Raw genomic sequence first — 14,377 nt, 5'->3', positions numbered from 1 at the left:
TGATATTAGGTTAGTCTAGTTAGGGCTAGTTAGGGCAGAATATCGTGTCCCATTTGTATAGATGATACAAAGGCATTTTGGCTGACCAATAATGGTAAGAATTTGTAGTTTGATTGTCATTAAAGGTTCTTTGATTTGATCATCTTTTTTTGCGCAATAAAGACTCGTTTAGAAAGAATAAAAATGAACAAGTTGAGGTATCCGTGAGGTTGAGTGGTTTGCAAATTTGACATCGTGTCACTAGAATCCCAAGGATCGTCGATAACGGGCAGGGTTAAGATATCTGGAATATGACAAGGAACACAATTAGACAAAACAGAGTATATTTTATGATTTGTCTCATTGAAAAGATAACTTGGTTTGTCATTGTCTTAATGTGATCTATTTTGAAAAACGTGTGTTTGATAATATCATGCACATGGTAATAGATGATGAGCGAATAAAGAATAATGATAAGGTAAGGTTAGAGTTGGTGGACATTTGCAGGCGACCAGATCTAAACTTAAAGAGATTTGAGAATAGTCAGTGGGGTAAACCAAAGGCAGTATTCACTCTAACGAAGGACCAAAGATAAAATATTTGTAGGTGGATTAGGAGATTGAAGTTTTTCGATGCTTACGCTTGTAATATGGTAGGTGTGCAAAAGTCTCACAATGTAAACTTACTGGGTTGAAGAATCATGATTGTCATGTCGTTATGGAATCATTGCTTCCTCTCGCGTTCAGAGAACTTCCTACCAACATCTGGAAATCCTTCACAGAAATAAGTGAATTCTTTAAGAAGTTATGTGCTATGAAACTTAGCATTAATGATCTCACAGTCATGGACAAGAACATTCCCATTATACTTTATAAGTTAGAGAGGATATTTCCTCCAAGATTTTTTGATATTATGAAACACTTAGCAATCCACTTGTCATATGAAAAAAGAGTGTGTGGATCGGTCCAATTTAGGTGAATGTATCATTTTGAGAGGATGATTGGATCATTTAAGTGCACCGTGAAGAACAGAGTTCAGATCGAGGGTAGCATCTGCAAAGCATTCCTAGTCAAAAAACATCTGCATTTTTCTCCTTTTATTTTGAGCCTCGTCTTGAGTCACTTAGAACAAGAATTGAAAGGAATGATGAGAGGAGAAAATCTTTGTCAACTGAATCAACGTATCAAATATTTGTTCCAGAAGGAGCTGCGATGTATGGATGTAAGTTACCGAACCGGACTGAAAATTATCGCAAACCGAACCGAAAATTACAACAACCAATTTGAAAACCAAAAAAATTAGTTTTTTTGTTTTTTTTTTTCTGACAAAACGATCGGTTCGGTTCGGTTTCGGTTGGTTCGATAGAAACCGAACCGAACGAAACCGAACCAAACATATGCATCCATTTCAATGTTTTAACCATTTTAATCTTTAACCTAACAACAAAAATTCCCAACCCCTAACCATTTCAATGTTTTACTCTTATTATTTTAGTTTATTGACTATTTTGAACCTCTAATTATTGTGATTCATATTTTGCTCATTAGAAATTAGAAACCGAAAAAACCGACCAAACCAAACCGCTGTTGGTTGGGTTCGGTTTTTGTAAAAATAGCAAACCAAATGGTTGTGTGTCTGTAGGAACCAAACATATCGATTCGGTTGGTTTTTGGTCCAAAACCGAACCAAATCGAACCGATAACCCCCTACTGCGATGGGCGCAATAGTGAATATTGGTTAAGGAAAAAAGAAATCGATGCTGCACATCTCCATGCGTTGCTTAACTGTGACAAGGTTTTACTCTACATGAGGTGAGTTTTTTAAAACTTCGTAAATATTGCAATTAGTAATATAATAAATTTTTCATTTAATCAAAACTTCAATACACTAAAATTTTCTTATTTATTCTATTATATCATAGGTTATTCCAAGAAACAAATCTTGATACATCACTCAATAATTTTTTACATTGGTTCAGAGAATATGTCAGAGTGCAACTAATTGACATAACATAATAGGAACTAGTTGCACTTAGTTAGGACCCAATGAATAAGGGCACAAGCTATCTGATATACAATGTTCATGGATATCAGTTCCATTCTTTATAATGGTCTGCGGGAAAGAAAACATATAACACCAGAGTCTGGGTTCGTGGGGATGCAATGGTGATCATTCTGAATTCTGATTGGTATGCTGTGTTGCACAATATAATTCAATTAGAGTATTTTTGCCGCACTATGTACAAGGTGTGCATGTTTAAATGTGAATGGTATGATCCAAGTTCACGACTAGAAACACGAAAGCACAAGAACTACAATATTACTGAAGTAAATATGACTAGGAAATATAGGAACTATGATCCTTTTATTCTATCTCAAAATGAACGACAAGTATACTATTTGCATTTTCCAGGGTCATGTAAATCAAGTTAGGTGGTTTTGGTTAAGACTAAGCTAAGAGGTCGCATCGAGTCTGATGGGATAGAGGGTCGGGAACCTTATTAAATTGATGACCCAACTCTTTCGAAAATGGTGGTTGATACCGGTAATCTAATATCCTTAGGTCGACTATATGGATGATGACATCATTGACCTTATGATAGATGATGAGACACTGCCACTAGAGGATGACGATGTTTAAGAAGAAAAGGTGGTCGATAGAGATGAAGAGGAAGAAGATGGGTTCGATGATTAGGAAATTATCTTGGAAGAGGAGGATGATGAAAAAGAGGAAGAAGAAGATGACGAATCTAAATAAAGTTAACTTAAATATAGTTTAACTAGCTTGTTGTATTACTAAACTTTATTTAGTAAGATCATATAATTACAACGCACGCTAGCCTTAGTTCTATCTTATGTATTTCTTTATCAAACTTTGATTAGATTAGATTATAATATAATTACATTATTTCAGTTAGAGATGACAAAAAGTTGACGTGTTACGAGTAGGCCTTGTTTTGATTACGACGACGATGATTATTATCAAGCTCCATAGTCATTAGGGCTTTATTTAGGTCTTTATTTTGAATTTTTTAGCAGCATTTTATTCCTTCACTTTTTATTTTGTATATTTGATATTTTATATTATATATAAATAATTATTTTCAGATAAATTAATAATTTATTCTTTACTAAATGTAAGTAGATTATCAATTATTAAATAACGGGGACCATTATAAGTACAAGAAAAATGTTAAAAATAATTAAAGCTACTATCGGATTAACCATTGAAATTATCCGACGGTAACGATCTACCAATTTAAAAAAAAAATAAAAAGTACCTTAGGATTTACTATCGAATTTTTTTACGGTAACGTGGCACGAAGTACGCATCGTGTGGGGCCAAATTTATCGTCCGATAATTTTTTACGGTAAGTGACATATGATTTTCGTGCCTAAAAATCATAATCAGACATTAATTCCAATATTAAGTATCGGCGAAAAAATAAATCCGACGGTAATTAGTTTTTGGCGAGGTTTATACCGTCAGATTTATTCCGTTGCTAAATCTGACAATTTTATTTCGTAAATCTGCCAGTAAATCCGACAGTATTCAGCATTTTTCTTGAAGTGAAAGACGACGACTCTTCTGCCTCGGCTGGGTCAAATTGCGAGAATGACGTTCTCCTCGGCTGGGCTAGGTGCGACAACGATGTTTTCCACGAGATAGGACTCAAGTGCGCAACGACATAGTGCTGCGGTGAGCCGGTGACCTTGAGAGTGAGAGGGAAAAGCAGTGAGGGGAGAGGAGCTTGGCGGTATGGGAGTAGGAGGTGGTGACTGATGAGAGGAGATGGTTTAAATTTGTTGAGAAGAGAACAAATGAGAAGTGACGCCACTTAGAAATTTAGGGTTCATATGAAATTCATATATATATATATATATATGGGTATTTCAACCATTTTATATATACAGATCTCATATGGCAGATACCTCTATTTCCGCTATTCCTATTTATTATATGGGATCCCGTCTCCCATCCTGCAGGTATAAAATTGCCTTCAGCGGATAAATTACTGCGAGCCTAGTCAGAGAATTTTGCCATGCCTACTACAAACCCTACAATTACAAATAATGCATGTAACCATTCTAGATTTCAATTTTCATATACAAGGCTTTTTTTAATTAAATAAAACAAATTCATTATTTACAAATGTCGGTACCAAAATATATTATTTTATGTATTTAGTTGTATTTTCACCGTTAAAGAATTTGAAATAAAAGAGTGCATTTTCACATAAAGAGTCTCTAAAATAAGACAAAAATTTCACTCATTTTCACACTCAATTGCAAGAAATATAAAGAAAGAAAAGCTTTCTTGATATTTGGAGTACCAAGCTAGCGAAAAGAGAGAGAAAAATCTTTCTTCTATCAACATAACCCACTCATAATAAGTTAATAACTCTCTTCAAATTCTCATTCTCCTAGTAACTCTATTCATATTATCATTTTCTCTTAATAGCTCTCTTAAATAAAAAAAAATTAAAGTATTAATATTTTTAATGAAAAATTAAAAATTAATTAATGTTAGTTTAATTATAAAATAAATAAATTTCAATTATTATTGTAAAAGAATAAATCTTCTAAAAAAGTATTAATCAATTAATGTTAGTTATTTAACAATTTCCAACAAAAATAAATAAAAATTTGAATTATTATTGTAAAAGAATAAATCTTTTAAACAAGTATTAATCTATTGATTAATCTCCATTTATAAGTAACTCCTGTTAGGGGTATTTACAGTGCAGTTTGATTTAGTTTTCTTAAAAAAAGTCATCCAATCCAATTTTATATAAGTTATTTGGTTCATTTGGTTTAGTTTTTTAATTGAAATAATCCGAAACAAACCAAACTAATTAAATTCGGTTTGATTCGGTTCGGCTTATTCGATTTTTCAACTAAAAAAAAGTATTCTATTCTAGTTATTTTTCATGTACTAAAACCCTATCCTATGCTATTTTCATCAAAAAAATATACAACAAAATAATGAGTTTAGTTTCACAAAGTCATACAACATTTGAAAAAGCATGAAAAATTCAACACAACAAAAAAAAATTGTTTCCATTAATTATTCCACCAAAGCAGCCACTTAGCCACATTTTGATGTTCTCTAGCAAGATAACAAAATATTATTCAACAAACATAGAACCTGAAATAAAAAACTGAATTATAACAAAAAATTAATTTAAAACAATGAGATTGAGTTATATTGATTTAAGTTAAAATCCAACATAGACTAGAGATATGTGATAACCAGATAATGAACCTAAATTTTTGCATTGTTTTCAAAATCAGAACCATAACAACGAATTTTAGTAAGTAAATAGAATTTACAAACAAGTACCAAGCCAAGAGGAGGGAAGCGTGACAAGGATAATGGTGCTGTGGAGGATGGAGGGTGGGAGGAGGAGTTTGGCGTTATGTGTGGAGCCATGGAGGGGTCGAGTGGAGAGAGGGTATTTAGGGTTTCATTAGTGGAATGAGGGAGTGCCACTAGGCTAGTGCTGGGGGCTTGGTTTATTAGGGTTTTTATGTGAACCAGTTTGGTTTGGTTTTGTTAGAGTTTTCGCTGCCAAAATAAAAAATCAAACCGAACAGTAGAAAAAACTACAAAATGTCATTTATTTTGGTTTTTAGTTTGTCTGGTTTTCGATTTTCTGGTTCAGTTAGTCGGTTTTGTTCGATTTGAATCAATTTTAAACACCCATAACTCCTATCATATCAATTTATACAATTAGAGCATCTTCAATGCATGATTTTAATTTTATTTCATTTTGGATCCTACAAGATGCACATTAGTATTTGTGGGATCATATATCATAAACTTTATTTGAAACTTAACGTAAAATTTGTCACTCCAATGCTTATGCTCATTTTAATTTACACTTAAATTATTTTTAATTATTTTAAATAATTTTAATTAAATTTTAAAAATATAACTAAAATAAAAATACAAAATTACAAAATTAATAATTATATACTATATTTAAAAGATATTATACACTAATAAAAATAGATTTTAAAATATTATCTAATTAAACATAACAACAGTAGCAAAACATTAAATATTTTAAAAAAAATTTGCACATTACAATTTCAATGGAAAAAAATTTTGGTTTATTGGATTTGAAAAAAAATTTTGCAATGGAAAAATTATAATTTTGTGGATGTGATAATTAAAAAAAAAACTTATGTTACGTTGAAAAGAAGATAATGAAAAAATAGAACAATAAAATACAGGAGTATAATTAAGTACATCTAATTTATTTGAGTATATTTTAATTGGATTTTTATTATGTTACAATAACAATGTTATAATATTCATCTAATCAGGGGCGGAGCTAGAAATTATTTTGGGAGGGGCTAACATAAATACATAATGGCAGCATTTCATTGATGTTTCTTCAAAATGATACAGTATCACCCAGTATCATTTCAAAGATAATATGTAATACAAATTTTAATTTTAAATTATTTTAACTAATGTAGAAGTAAAAAATAATATCCAAAATTAATCCCATTGAAGTTGTTTTTAATACCAATTGGTTCACTACAACACGAACGGCGCACAGCGGTGGAAAATTGGGGGCTTTTGACCTTGCCGCCGCAAAACAAGTCTGCGGAAGAAAGTTCCTTTCGTGTGCCCAACATCAACGGCAATCCGATCCAAAAACATCGCTAGGTGAGGATCTTATCATAGTTCAATTTTAAATACTGCCTTTTTTTAATCTTATTATAGTTAATTGATTCCCCCTAATTTTGTAGAAACTGGCGAAGTGAGCTTGGTAGCGAGCGAAACACCACCATTGCTGCTCTACTGTGCCCAACTGCTGCCAATCCATGCTTCTCTCTCCGACGTCGAGCTTTTGTCTCTCATCCACAATTCCTGAAATCCAAACTCCCCCGTCCACGGTGTGCGAAATCCCTAACCTCGCTCCACCCTACGCCTCTGTGTGGGTTGTCGAGACGCGTAGCTGCCATCCGTGCTTCTCTCACTAGCGTCCAAGTTTCCTATCTCCTTGATCGCGTGTGAAACTGTTACACCCTCCTCCAACGTGCACCAATCTGAGATGTCGCGGCCTCTCCCCTATCATTGGTTCGGTCTTCCACTTTGATCTTTCCTTCTTGTTTTCATTCTCGATTCAAAATTTTGAAAAAAAATTTGTCTATATCTTCCATTAATTGGGGTTAATTGCTACTGTTTAGAGTTAGGGATTACCCTTTTTTTGTGGGTGCTTTGCATTGAAATTGATAATTAGAGTAAATAAATGAAAAAATGGGTCATTATCATTGTTAGAGGAATGAATTGGTTATGGATCGTGCTCAGTTTTTTTGTAATTGGAATCATTAAACAAGAGGGACTTAGGTGCGTGTATAGATCAAAACAAACAAAAAAGGTAAGGTGATCACGCTGATCTCCATTATGCTCTTTGTATCCTACTAGCATCTATGTTCTACTTCTGAGCTTGGATCTTTGAAGCCACTATATAATTACATTCTAGAGAGAGTTTTGGGAACTGAATTCGTGCTATTTTAATGTAGATTGATTTGAAACTGAAAGTGTGTAGAGGCTCTTCAACAAAGAAGGTTTTGGCATGTAGTGACGTTGTTGGTCCTCTTCCTCCACTTCAGGTTGGAGACACTCACTCTCTCTCTCTCTATATATATATATGTGTGTGTGTGTGTGATCTATGGAATTTTTTATTATCAACTTGAATTTTATATATGGGTGAAGTTGCCTCCAATGCCCTCCCTTTTTTGCCTACTTCTAAAAGGGCAATAAGAAATCGATGACCTATTTTGGTACTGGATGAGTTCATTCACCTGAGTTAGTGGTATCGAATTAGGTTGGTCCAGTGTAGTCAAGCGGGTTGGTTTTCTAATGGCCTTGAGCAGTATTAGTCAGGATTTTGATAATAGGGTTTATTTTGATGACTCCTTATTAATTATTTCGAAAGGTGTTTATTTGATCTTTCATTCATGAGATAGGCTTGTGTTTATGGCCCTTTCTCTTAGGGTTTGTGTTTTCTCTAACTGATGTGCTGATTGAGAAGTTAGATAACTTTGTTATTTTTCTTAGCTTATTGAAATTCACTAAATCAGTAGGATTTATTTACTTATAGTCTCTTGCATTGGTTATGGGAATATTATTACACTAAACGTATTAAGGAATAGGAAATTTTCATTTTCGTATATGGTAACCTATTAACCTGCCTGAACTAGCCTAATTTTGAGTGATAGATAGTAGGCAAAAAAGAAAATGTAAGAAAAAGGTAGGCGGAGAGGAAGAATAATGTGTTAAGAGGGTTTAGATTTTTGAGAGTTTTAAGAAGAAAAGTGAAAAAGTAGGCTTCTACGAGATTACACCTTGTTTGGCATTGTTTAATCTTTTGCTAAAACTAAAAATAAGCAGGTGAGATTTTCTTTTCTGTAGGATGTAACTATATCATTCGTCTTGTACTCTATGCAATTCATTGGATGGATTTATTTATTCCCTCCATTTCTTATTGATGATCTTTTCAAATTTTTAATGCATATATAAATCAATGAAATCTGGATTTGCTGAGTTAATTTCTGTTGATTGCTACTTATTTATTATAAGTTGTATAGAACAAAGCAAATTAATTTCTGGTGATTGTTGAATTAATTTCTGCCATATTGGATGATCGGGAATTGGAAGTTAGGTAATTACTTTTTTTTTGAAAAATTCTTATTTAATATCTTGTATTTGTTCATGATGTATGTTAACATATTTATGTATGTTACATCACTTCCAATAAGCTTTAGACAAGTAGAAGCAATGTGCGCTCTATTTTCAACGGCAGGGTGAGGAGCTGCCACCAGATATCGTTGCAAGGATGAGTTCTGTGGAACGATAGAGTGAAAAATAATATATTAGGATTGAAGATATTTTGCATTGGAGCAGACATTTTTTGAATTAGACTATGCAACTCTTTGCAAGAGATTCATTTTCTTGATATTTTCATGAATATATTATTTTATTTTGCAGATAATTTTGTTTTTGCTATAAGTTTAGATTCTAAGGTTAAAAATATTAACTCTTAAAATAATAAAAAAATATAAAAAGAAAAAGTAGTTCTATAATATTTTAAAAAAATTATGCGATCTTTTTAGAAAAAACACAAATTTCCTTTTTTTAAAAAGATCTTAATTTACCGGCGGTTTTAAACCGTCGAAAAATGTCTCAAAATTTGAAAAATCTGTCCGAGATTGCGGCGGTTTGTAACCAGCGATAACTATGCTCAAAATCGTTAGTTTTATTTTGCAGCGGTTTTAACGCCGCCGCAAAACATGCGTCAACTTGAAAACAAAGTAAATAGCGGCGGTTTTAAAATCGCCGGTAAACATGCTAAAAATCGTGTCACCTGTATTTTGCGGCGGTTTTCTGAACGATTGCCAGAAAATAATGATTTAGCGGCAGTTGCTAATAATCACCACCAAACCTAATTTCCGCGCCCATAAACAAGACGGTTCAATGAGCCGCCGGCCTTTAATTTTGCAGCGGTTTAAAACCACCGCTAATCATAAAAAAAACCGCCAGTAAGCAACAGCTCTCTTGTAGTGATTTAGATTTTCACATTATAAAAATATCAATTTATTTAGATTTTGGCACTATGAAATTAAATAGGAACATTTTTTTATTATAGTAGTATCAATAATTGATTAACACTTTTTTAAAAGATTTATTTTTTTATAATAATAATTTAAATTTTTAATATTTATTTATTAAAAATTGTTAAATGACTAATATGTATTTATTATTTTGTATTTAAACTAATATTAACCAATTTTTTATTTTTTCATTAAAAATATTAATACTTTACTTATTCTTCTTTTGTATTTATTAAGAGGAAATGAGAATATGAAAGAAATTATTAGGAGAGAATGAGAGTTTGAAAGAAGTTATTATGAATGGGTTACGTTGTTAGGAGAAAATGAGAAATATTTTTTTTCTTTCTTTTATGTTGACTTGATAATATTTTATTCTTTATTTTTGCTGGGATAAAGTGTAAAATAAGTAAAAAAAAATTATTTTTGCAGATTCTTAATACAAATTTTTTTTTATATTCTTTAACTGCAAAAATACAATTAAATACACAAAATAATATATTTTTGTAACTATTTTTAAATCGGTAAATAATAATTCTTTATTTAAATAAAAAATCATATATATCGCTATATATTAACATTTTTTTAATGTTTGTTTTCCCCGTATGGTAACCAACTTTATCTTACACATTTGGTCAACCTTATTCCATAACTCATATTATCTTCTCATTAATTGGTAAGAATAGTTGACATAGTAAATAGGAAACGGACAAATATAAGTAAACAATACATATTAGAACAATGTGAACAGCGATTTAAAAAAGGAAGGTATAATTAAACTTAATATTCAGATTTTTAATTAATTAAATAATTAATAACAGATTTCAAAATTTGAAAAATTAGGATTAGTATTTAAACATATTCACACTATGGACGATTACTCTTAATTCTACCATAATCATCGTTCTTCCCTCTCACGTCTACGAACAATGTCACTGTCATTGCCGGACATAGCCGGGGAGACGCAGAACACCACCGCCGTTACATAGCCTGGGAGACGCAGAACACCACTGCCTTTGCCCTACTGTTGCCCTTCACCGTCGTGCCAACTTCTCTCCAACCGCTAGTTGAACACTACTACACTACGTTCGATAACAACTGCACTGGACTGGTGAACCTCTACCAGGATGGCTCAATGCTCACCATCGAAGGATAGAAGATCCAAGGCGCCCAGAACATTGTCGCCAAGCTCACCTCTCTCTACCTTTCAACCAGTGCCTTCACTCCATCACCACCGTTGACTGCCAACCCTCCTCTGCCGCCAGCAGCATGCTTGTCTTCGTCAACGGCAACCTCCAGCTTGCCAGCCAACAACATGCCCTCAAGTTCAGCCACCCACTCTCTACCATCCCCATTCCACTTTTTCTCTCTTGGTTGCATTGATGAGTTCCGTCCTTTCGTTTGTCGCCTCCCTGAGTTCAAGTTCTGTTGTTTTAATTCTGATGAGGATGGTTATTTGACTGGTTAGGGTTTAGTTATATATAATTAAAATATGTTAAATGTTCAATTTATTAGGTATGCGGACGATTATTTTTATCCTTAAGTGGATGGTTATTTTCACTATGAGTGAGCGACGCCAGTGACTGTATGTGGCCAGCCAAGCAGCAACGAGGAGAAGGAGCCAGCGGCGACGGCAGAAGATTTGGGGAAAAAGTTGGTGCTTTGGTAAATTAGGGTATAATGAATGATTAAAATTTTTGAATTATTGAATGAGATTTTTTTATTAGATAATTATGTGAAGTGTTTTTTTATAAATTTTATTGAGCCAAATTTCTAGCCCATTGTTCACGTTGTTTAGATTTTTCATTGTCTACCTAGCGAAACCTATAGAAAACATACTCAAGTTAATTCTATAAAGAGATTCAGAGGTTGATTTCTTTTGCTAACATAAGAATTGTGTTGGTAGGCTGTAATAATACACATATTCTACAAAGTTTAAAGATTTATCATGTGTAATAATATATTACTGCATAATATGTCCAGGTGTGCTTTTAGGAGCTATAGCAAAATGGTGTTTTTAGAAACTATATTACTATATAATAGTGTTGGAATTTACTAAACTCCCCACATTTGGATCGAGTAAGCTTAATGATTAAAAAAAGGTTAGTGTAGGAGGATGTATTATTGTTGCGCAAATTAAACATTAGTTTAGTTATAAGTAGTAGTGAAGCATCAGCTAAGCTAGTTATAAAATATAAAGAAGTAAATAGAAGTTAGTTAGCTTTATGTGTATGTAAACTTTTTTACTCTTCTATGTAAAGTGTGGTTCACTATTATTGAATTGTGACTTTTGTTTCTTCTTCTTTATTCTTTCTGTGTTTGCCATCTTTCTCTTTTCTCTCTCCCTCATCCCTTTTCTCTTGAGTCATAACTCCCTGAACTTTCACATGGTGCGGTGAGCATCTTGTGACTCAACTCTATTCTTCTGAATCATCAGGATTCTTGGCTTCTCTTCTCAATTTTTTCTCCTTTTATTGATTTTTTTTCTCTTGAACTCACACCATAAGATTTGATGAGAGCTTGCCTACTTCTCTTCTTCAAATCAACTCCGAATTGCAGTTCCAATCAATGAGACCAAGGGAAGAAACTTCATCAATGGCACACAATCCAGAAACTACACGCTTGGTGAACCTAGGATCTGATAATGACGATCCAAATTCAGGTCCTCAGCCTCCGATCTTCAGAATTTAGTTCGATTACTCTCTCAAATTTTCAATCTTCAAGTCCAGATACCACGAGCATCAACAAATGTGAGTTTTGATCTTTCAATTCCATCATCAATGTAGTTCTCACTCCTCAAAACTGCAATTCTTGGTAACACGCTATAACTCTAGCTCTGAAAGGAAAGAACAAATTTGGTTTCGTTGATGGCAGCATTCCAAAACCGTTAGAGTCATATCCTACCTTTCTTGCATGGGAAAAACGCAACACTTATGTGTTGTCTTGGTTAAGTGCGTTGATCAGTAAAGCAATCCTACACAGCATTATTTGGAATGAGAATGTTGCGGATATTTGGCGTGATTTACGGCATCGCTACTAGCAAGGAGACATCTTCAGGATCGCAAAAGTAGAAGAAGAACTATTCTCAGTCAAACAAGGTGAATTGAGCACCACGACTTATTTCACGAAATTAAAGGCAATTCACAAAGAACTTGATAGTTATTGTCCCATTCCAACTTGCAATTGTGACTATTCTTGTACATGCGGTCTTGGTGTTATTCAAAACTACAAGAAAGATTGATATATGATGTGCTTCTTGAGAGGGTTGAACGAGCAATATGCGACAGCCATATCGCAAATCATGCTAGTGAAGCCTCTGCCAAGCATCAATGATGCTTTTGCCCTTCTCACTCAACAACAAATACAGTTGTCCACTCCTGGCATTCTTGAATCTAAAGTTGTGCTTGCTACTCAAGTCACTCACAATGCTACAATAATATGATATCCAAATTTTGCTCCCAGAGGCAGAGGAAGGAGGAGTTGAGGTAGGGGTGTGAGAATTGACCAAAACCTCACTCATGTATGCTCATATTGTCACAAGAGTGGACATTTAATTAACACATGCTATAGGAAGCATGGGCTCCCCCTCCCACCCACATGAAACAACAGTAGCATAACTCGGTGGCTATGAATGTGACTACTGCTGAGAGTGGTGATAGCGGTACTCAAGGCATCTCTCAACAAGAAGAGGAAAACAATACTAGCTTCTCTTTTGCCCAATATCAACAACAAGTATTACTTGCGCTAATCCAATAAGACAGTTCGCAGCCTCTTGGTGCCAACACTAACCACCCTGAGTCAGGTATAATTACACACACATTGCATATGAGTAGGGGTGGAAACAGGTCAGGCCAGGCCAGCCTTTGCTCTTAACAGGCCTGGCCTGTCATACAGTTGATTGGCTTGAGCTTGGCCTGTAGCCTGTTATAGGCTCTTTATAAAGTACTAGGCCTGGCCTGTTATTCAGCCTGGCCTGGCCTGAAGCCTGTTAAAAGGCCTGATAATTTTTTTTTTTACAAAAATAAAATATTATTTAAAAAAATTATTTTTTAATAAAAATAGTTATATGTAATATGTCATATATTTAATATTTATAAAAAATTTTTATAATAAATTTAAAATATCTCATAATTTTATTAATAATAAATAATTATTTATATATTTAATTATATTTTAATAGGCCTAGGCAGGCCTGACAGGCCTATAAGGCTAATTAGTGAGCCTGGGCCTAGCCTATTAATGTATTAAGGCTTTTAAAAGAGCCTGGGCTTGTACCTATTTTATAACAGGCCAGGCCAAACATAGGCCAGGCTGCAAGCCCTTGATAGGCCGCCTGACCTTTTTTCACCCCTACATATGAGTACACACATCTCACATCTTTTCTCAGTTAAATCATTTTACTCTGACTCTTAAATCTTTGATTCTGGAGCAATCGATCATGTGTGTCATTCCCTGAATACATTCACAAGTTACACTTACATAAAACCAATCTTGGTCAAATTACCTTATGGCACTCACACCATCACAACAATTTTTGGCACCGTTTCTTTTTCCAAGGACTTATATCTAACTAATTTTTTATACATAGCCACATTCAATTTCAATATCTTGTCAGTTAGCTAGATTACTAAAAATTTAAAATGCAAATGCTCTTTTAGTGACAAAAGTTGTGAGATATAGGATTTGAGTACATGGAAGATGCTTGGCATAGCTAAGGAAGCAGGAGGCTTGTACACATTGAAAATCCCTTCAAAGAATGAACAAGATCA

This window comes from Arachis duranensis, chromosome 4, assembly GCF_000817695.3.
Source record: "Arachis duranensis cultivar V14167 chromosome 4, aradu.V14167.gnm2.J7QH, whole genome shotgun sequence".
NCBI lineage: Eukaryota > Viridiplantae > Streptophyta > Magnoliopsida > Fabales > Fabaceae > Arachis > Arachis duranensis.
Note: the sequence above shows the minus strand (reverse complement) of the source record.